This window comes from Rhineura floridana, chromosome 6, assembly GCF_030035675.1.
Source record: "Rhineura floridana isolate rRhiFlo1 chromosome 6, rRhiFlo1.hap2, whole genome shotgun sequence".
Taxonomy (NCBI): domain Eukaryota; kingdom Metazoa; phylum Chordata; class Lepidosauria; order Squamata; family Rhineuridae; genus Rhineura; species Rhineura floridana.
Window position 1 is genome coordinate 22,706,876 of NC_084485.1, and position 8,611 is coordinate 22,715,486.

The window sequence follows — 8,611 nt, forward strand, 5'->3', positions numbered from 1 at the left end:
GGCAGGAGTCTCCTCCAGCCCTACCTGGAGATGCTGGGGATTGAACCTGGGACCTTCTGCATATAAAGCAGATGCTCTGCCAGTGAGCCATGGACTCATCCCTAAGGAGGGAGAGAATTTGAGGAGGGTGGCTTAGAAATGAGACATCATCCCTTCTCAGGATGACCATATTATCACAGCAAGGGGGGTACATAGATAAACCTATGGTTTGCTCCAATTCTCCCCCAGTCATCCTAATTTCTACCAGTTAGGGGATCCGATATCGTCAAATGGATGGGTAGATGGAAGAGACTATGGATGAAGTACAGTTGTCATAGCAAAAGACAGCTTTCCCCCCTTAGATACAGCGTGGACTGCTCCTGATAGAATCGGCGACAACCAGTGCGGCTTCACTCCTCCCTACAGATCGCACAACCTCACTGAATATTCAAAGATTCAGGAAGGACAAAAGAAAGTACTTCTTCGGATCCACAGTGTGTAGTCAAACTATGGAATTCACTTCCACAAGAAGTAGCAATGGACACCAACTTGGATGGCTTGAACAGAGGATTAGGCAAATTGATGGAGAATAAGGCCGGGAGCAGAATCAACCTTTATATATGGCATTTATTGATCTGACTAAGGCCTTTGATACTGTGAACCAAACCCCTCTCAAGACCATCCCTCTGAAAAATTTGTCAATATTTTGTGACTCCTTCATGACAACATGACAGTAACAATTTTGGATAACAGTGGCTTTCAGAGCAATCCATTCAGAGTTGGATCAGGCATAAAACAGGGATGTGTCATTGCTCCTACCTTATTTGCTATCGTCATTGCTATGATTCTACACCTTATTGAGGGGAAACTTCCTTCTGGTGTGGAAATCATATATCGAACAGAGAGAAAGCTTTTTAATCTCAGTAGGCTGAAAGCAAAAAGTAAGGTAATTTCAACCTCTGTTGTAGAACTTCAATACGCCGATGATAATGTAGTCTCCGCACATTCAGAGAAAGATCTTCAAACTATCCTAAATGACTTTGCAGAAGCATATGGAAAGCTTGGGCTCTCCCCAATATAGAGAAAATCTATGGAATTAACTGCAGCCATGTGACAATGGAAAAACTTTCAAGAGATGACCCAGTGTATTTTGAAAAAAAGAACAGAGATATGATTTTACAGCAGTATTTCAGCAACCTATTCAGAATGGATGGCAAGAAAATATTTGGGATAGAGGTAATTCCCATCAGACTCTTACTATATGACTATGGCTTTGACAGCAAGATTATTATGGAATACTGATAATGGAAGATTGGATACTGAAATTATTGGACTTAACAAGACTACTGAAGATGGAAGATGGAAAATGGAACTAATAGGGATAATAGAACAATGGCTACTGAAATTACTGAACTTAACAGATTCTGATGTGATGGATTAATTGAAATGTTTATTTTGACTATGGTTATGACAATAAGATTATCATAATTAGTAATGAGATGGATTAATCGATATGCTTATCTGGAAAAAAAAAATGATAGATATATTTCTTAAAGAATTGAAACCTCTCTTTGACTTTTTGTGGAAAGAATAAAGTAATGTTTATGAGATTTGATGATTAAGTAAGATAACTACTGGAGGAAAGTGATTTTATAATATGACTTAAGAGACAGGATTGTTATATATTATAGACTTATAACTGATTTGATCTTTGACAAATGGGAAGTCAATATTTTACTCTTTATTTTTTATTTTTGTTTTTTTTTTCTCTTTTTTTCTTTTTGTTTAACTATTTTTGATTTTGTTTTTTGTCTTTGAATGTTTTATGATTTTGTCTTGTATGTTTTATGAAAATCTGAATAAAAATTATTGAAAAAAAAAAAAAAGGAAAGCTTGGGCTCTCACTTAATATTAAAAAAACCAAAGTACTTCATCAACAGGTGCGAACTAGTCCCTCTGTAGCACCATCCAGCTTAATGGTGTGACACTGGAGAACATTGATCACTTCCCCTATCTTGGCAGCCATCTCTCTGTAAAAGCTGACATCGATGATGAAATTCAACATCATCTGAGCTCTGTGAGTGCAGCATTCTCCCGAATGAAGCACAGAGTGTTTGAGGATCGGGATATTTGCAGGGAAACCAAAATGCTTATTTACAAAGCCATTGTGCTACCGACCTTACTGTACGCCTGTGAAACATGGACCATCTATAAATGCCACTCACAACTTCTTGAAAGATTCCACCAACGCTGTCTCTGGAAAATTCTGCAAATTACTTGGGAAGATAGGTGGACTAATGTTAGCGTATTGGAAGAAGCAAAGACTACCAGTGTTGAAACAATGATCCTTCAACATCAACTTCACTGGACTGACCATGTTTTTCGAATGCCTGATCACCGTCTTCCAAAGCAACTACTTTACCCCCAACTTAAGGATGGAAAACGGAATATCGGTGAACAGCAGAAGAGGTTTAAAGATGTTCTTAAAGCGCATCTTAAAAAATGATGCTCTAACATGAAGTCTTGGCCCATGAACATCCTAAATGGAGGTCGGCTATTATCAAAGGTGCTGTGGACTTCTAACAAGCAAACAGGACAAACAAGCTAAGCGGAAGGCACATCAAACAAATCCTCATTGCGACCATCTTCCATCTGGAAACTATGTCCTGACTGTGGAAGGCTGTGTGGATCCAGAATTGGCCTCCACAGTCACTTATGGACCCACTGTTAAAGACCTTATCTTGGAAGACAATCTTACTCAGCCACGAGTGATTGCCAATGAATGAAATGAATGAATGCTTCCAAATGCCAGTTGCTGGAAACCGCAAGAGGGCTGAGTGCTCTTTGCACTCAGGTCTTGCTTGCAAGCTTCCCATAGGCATCTGGTTGGCACTGTGAGAATAGGATGCTGGACTAGATCAGAGCTTGGAAAAGTTACTTTTTTTAAACTACAACTCCCATCAGCCCCAGCCAGCATGGCCACTGGATTAGGCTGATGGGAGTTGTAGTTCAAAAAAGTAACTTTTCCAAGCTCTGGACTAGATGGGCCATTGGCTTAATCCAGCAGGCTGTTCTTATGTTAATTTAGGCACCTTAGGTTCATATCTTTACATATCTATTCTATTTTTTATAATTTGGTATAGCAGTAGTAATAGCAGCAGCAGTGTCTCACTCCTCTTTCAAGGAGCTCAGGTCAGTTCTGGCTCTAAAAGAGGATTAGACAAATTCATGGAAGATAAGGCTATCATGCCTATGGCCATATTACCCTGAACACGCCCGATCTTGTCTGATCTCGGATGCTAAGCAGGATCAGGCCTGGTTAGTACTTGGATGGGAGACTGCCTGGGAATACTGGGTGCTCTAGGCTTAGAGGAAGTAAATGATAAACCACCTCTGAATACCTCTTACCATGAAAACCCTGTGAATATATCCAAAATTAGATGCATAGGGTCACCATAAGTCATAATCGACTATAACAACAACAAAAGGCTATCAATGGCTACTGTTGGAGGCAGTATACTTCTGGATATTGCTGGGAATAACAAGTGTGGAGAATGCTCCTTGCACTCAGGTCCTGCTTGCAGGCTTCCCATGGGCATCTGCTTGGCCACTGTGAAAACAGAATGCTGGACTAGATGGGCCACTTCTTACATTCCTCTTAGAAGACCCACATGGGACAGAACTATATGATATGGAAGCCATAGTGCTGCCACACACCCCAACCCCCTCCCACAAACAAAGCATCCCTGCACTGAGTTCTCCCTTTCCCTTCCATTATTTATTTATATTTATATCCAAGCCTTCATATGTATCCCAGGGTGGATGTAGAAACACCTTGCATTATGATATCATGACATTGTGTGCTTCTCCTCTCCAGTTCCATATCACTGGCTGACAGGTGCAGTGAAATACACATCACAATGTCACCACAACACAAGTTTTTGGTCGACAGTGCAGTGTGTCCTGTAGCAAGGACTTTTGGCCCTAAGGCAGTAAGGAAATCACTGCAGGCGGTGGTGAGCGGAGTGATCTAGAGATGGTTCAAAAAGTTCAAACAGCATGAATAGGCTGGGCTAGGAGTCGCCAACCTTTTTCAGGCTTATGGGCACATTTGGAGTTTTGCATGAGTGCTGTGGGTTCCACCCCTTCTGGTCATTTCTGTCTTGATCTCTCACACACAAGGCAGGAAGAGAAAAGTGTACATACACACACTTTACTTTTCTAGGATAAAAACTGGATTCAAAAGAAAGAAGTACTTTACAAAAGAAAGCACTCCTTCACTCAGAACATAGTTAAACTTTGGAGTTAACTCTCACAAGAGGCAGCGATGGCCACCAACTTGGATGGCTTTAAAAGAAGATTAGACAAATTCATATGGAAGATAAGGCTATCAATGGGTACTACCCATGATGGCTGTGCTCTGTCACCATAGTCAGAGACAGAATGCATCTGAGAACCAGTTGCTGGAAACCGCAGAAGGGGGAGAGCTCTTGTGATCAGGTCCTGCTTGTGGGCTTCCTATGGGCATCTGGCTAGCCACTGTGAGAACATGAAGCTGGACTAAATGGGCCACTGGCCTGATCCAGCAGGCTCTTCTTATGTTCTTAACAATTCACCTTTGTGAATTCTGGTACCAACTGACCTGATCTACATATCCTGGATTTAATATGTGGACTTGAAGTTGTTATTCACCAGCTTTGGGCTTCATGTGGGAACAGGACTTATGGATGATCACATGCACAGCTACATGGACCAGAAGTAGATTGATCTGTCCATCTCAGGCACATCCTTCCGACTGTGTGCACCTATGCACATCTGTCAAGTCACCTACTGTTCCTCTAAGGATAATGCTGCCCCAAGCAATTGATGACAACTTCCATGACTCTCCTGCATTTCTTCTTGGGGTCCTGAAGTAAAACCAACAGCTCTGGCTCTGATTGTCATCCCAGGCTCAGCCTGCCAACACATGTTCCTAGGCTAACGTGTCACAAGAGGGCGAAATCTTGCTGCACCTCCACCTGTAAGGCCTGTTTATTGCTGTCATTAAGTAGGAGCAGGAAGCTCAACTGTGGGGACAAAAAGTGGGGAACCACTGCAGAGTCGATTCTCCAAACTGGAGAGAGAGGGCCAAGTTGTGTCTCGCTGCGGAGGTCTTTAGCTGCATGCCACATCAGAAAAGTGGTTTTGAGGAGCTCTGTGCAATTGCTTATTTGCATGTAAAATTATGGGTTCTTGTACACCTTGTTACACACCTATGCAAACAACAAGGCAATAATCGCTTATCTGGGGATTGTAGAAAGTGATAAACGATGATCAGTAATTAGTCTTGGGGCCTCCCCTGCAAAGAGGGTTTTACAAAAGGGAAAGATGAGGCAAGAAGGCCATGCTGGGTTGCCCATCTAGGCTTGCCCAGCTTTTAGGGCTAACTCAGTTCGTATGGTGGGGGCAGATGTAGTGACTAAGATTGGCCTCTTTCATTTACAGAAATGCAGGCACCTAGGTTTTAGTGCAGGGGTGGGAAATCTGTTTCAGCCCAAGGGCCACATTCTCTCATGGGCAACCTTCTGAGGGCCACATGCGAGTGGTGGGTGTGGACAGAGGCAAAAAGTGGGTGGAGCAACAGGTGTGACTCATTTTTGTACAGGAGGCTACATTCCAGCCATGGGAAAAAACAGAGTTTTCTACACATACATCTCTCCGTCCTCTATGCAGGCAAGCAAGAGGCATTAGCAGAGTTCAAGGACACACATTCTAGCCAGGCAGAAGCAGTCAAGGAGGCCACAGAGCAGGACTGGTGAGAGATGCACCCTGGAGAGAGGGCATGTGACCTGAGGAGGAGGTGTGGTCTAGGGAGAGCTCCGAGGGCCAGACAGAGAGGCTTGGAGGGCCACATTTGGCTGCTGGGCTAGAGGCAGAGCTTGGAAAAGTTAATTTTTTGAACTACAACTCCCATCAGCCCCAGCCAGCATGCCCACTGGATTGGGCTGATGGGAGTTGTAGTTCAAAAAATTAACTTTTCCAAGCTCTGGCTAGAGGTTCTCCCCCTCTGTCATAGAGCTTTTTAGGCTGCGAACACACCATTAATTTCAAGTCCATATAAACCACATGACATCCCATAAAGAATCCTAGGAACTGTAGGTTGTTAAGGGTGCTGGGAATTGTAGCTCTATGAGTAGTATACTGCGGTTGCCAGGATTCTTGGGTGTGTGTGCTTTAAATGTATGGTGTGTCTGCAGCTTAGGGTTCATGTCCTGAACCTGCCCATGGATGGCACTGGCCCTCAGTTGCTGCACTGCCCAAGAGGGGGCCTACTGTGAGATGGTAAGCAAGCGCTCCACTCAGAGGGAGACTCTTGGTCACAACGTTGGATGAGTTCGTCGGCCTGTGCAGTGGCTGGAACATCAACAATGTAGTTCATTGTGTGTTTTCTCAGAAGTCTCATTTACTTCAGGATTGCACAGGATTGAATCCTTAGACACTCGCAGTTGCAGTTTTGCTTTAGCAAGGTTAGCCAACATAGTACTTTGCGAGCTCCAAGCCCAGCAAACCCAGCCATGATGACCAATGCTCTTGGATGATGGGAGTTGAAGCCCAAACAACATTTACACCCCCTGCAAAACAGAGCCAGTTGCTGCTGTCATCTGCTTGAGCTCCCACAGGGTTCATGCATTTGCATTCACCGTGCACAGCCTTAGTCCTTGAATGAACACCGCAACCGGAATCCTCATGAGATGCCCTGGTGCATGTGCATATATTATGATAGCACACGCATACACACTAACAAAAAGACCAAATTCTGGTGGCTGGCTTAAAGAATAATATTCTGATCAAGCCACTGACGTTCTGGCAGAGTGGCAACCACAATAGTAACCATGATACATATTCTGAAATCAGCTATTTAAAAAATATTCATCATAGGAAATTCCCCCATCCTCTGGCTTCCTAGACTACTACAGCTTTTCTCTGGCATATTCTTACAGCTGGGTTTTTCTATTTTTAAGATTTGGCTGTATGGTTTTGAGTCTTCACACCCTCTGGCAGCTCTCCTAGAGAGCGTAGTATTCCTATTTGTCATGCTCTCAATAGTCATTAAGGGTTGCACATAAGGCCCACTCTACCACATATATCTAAAGTGATTCTTTGTGTGCAAGGCAGAGGCCAGCTAGCCTTAGGAAATCCTCACACAGCCGATCTCACCATCATGCTCTGTAATGACATTTACTCTTCTGTGAAGTAAATGAAAGAGGGAAGGAAAGTGAGGTCTACCATGTGCTTCCTCAGGCAGGCTATACCTTTTTATTTTATTTATTTTATTTTTTGTCACTCACAACTAGGGATGGACAAATCTGTAAATTTCAGTTTCTCATTTTTTTCAATCTTAAATTCAGTTCTTCACATTTCTGCATCAGTTTCCATATTTTAAAATTTTAAGACAGTCCTCATGAACAATTGTCCAGCATTTTATTGTGAATTTTTTCCCAATATACACATTTTCATAGGTAGCTTTTCTTTTTAGGTTGGAAAAGTTTTGCAAAGCATTGCAAAATGTGGAGAAGTGTAGACTTCAAATGATAGCTGTGTTTCAGTTTGGGGATTGTTTCGGAAAGTGCGAATTAGGTAGGTGTGAGATGATCTTTCAGCCTGCTTACCTTAAGGCCAACAAGCAGCAGGAACCAGGGCAAAAACTTCAAGCACCTCCTTTCAGAAACAACAGACGCACACACAGAAAACCCAGCAGCTTGACAAACACACCAGCACACCCAAGCTAGTTTTAACTGGATTAAGGAGGAAGCCACACCTATTCAAGGAGGAGGGAGAGTCGCTGCTACAATCCAGGTCTTCTCTTAAAAAGACATACTGTAGCAGGGATGGAGAACCCTTTTCGGTCCATGGCAGTGGCAACTGGTGACTCCATGTCAGTGGGGGAGTGGAATCCATTTCAGGATTGAGTCCGAACTTTCAAGGAACTGTCCAAGGTGCTGAAACTGGAGCACCTTAGACAGCCCTTTGAAAGTCTGGACTAAAATCTGGAGCAGATTCCACTGTCCCACTGACATGGAACCACTAGCTGCTTACTGGTATAAGGACCATATTCCTTTTTGGGCCACTTTCTTTCTTTCTTTCTTTCTTTCTTTCTTTCTTTCTTTCTTTCTTTCTTTCTTTCTTTCTTTCTTTCTTTCTTTCTTTCTTTCTTTCTGTTCAGCCCCCAGGCAGGAGGTCCCACACTCCCTGACTACAAGAATGAATGGCAAGACACCATTCATGGGCATGTGGGAAGGGAAACGAGGCTGCCAAAGCAAAAGGGGGAGGGAGGATACCAGTTCATGTGTATATGCCGATTTATATGTACAGATGCAATTTGAGAAATAAGGACCCTATTTTAAGCATGAATGTAATACACGTGCCTGCATACACACCACACACTTAGAGCTCATCTCCCCTCCCACCAAAAAGGGTGCTGGGACCTGTAGCTCTTTGAGAGGTAAACTACAGTTCCCAGGACTCTTGGGCATGAGGAAATGTGCTTCAACCTTATGGTGTATATGCAGCCTGTTACTAGGTGACCTGGGTGCCTGCTCAGTCTGCTGACCAGGTACTAATTGTTGATGGGCATCTTCACGTCCTCTGTCCT

At 43.3% G+C, this 8,611-nt stretch overlaps 1 pseudogene; it reads left to right on the forward strand.

The window, feature by feature from the left end:
* Positions 1 to 3,227: 3,227 nt before the first annotated feature.
* On the forward strand, positions 3,228 to 3,346 carry LOC133388109 (5S ribosomal RNA; annotated as a pseudogene).
* The last annotated feature ends 5,265 nt before the right edge of the window (positions 3,347 to 8,611 follow it).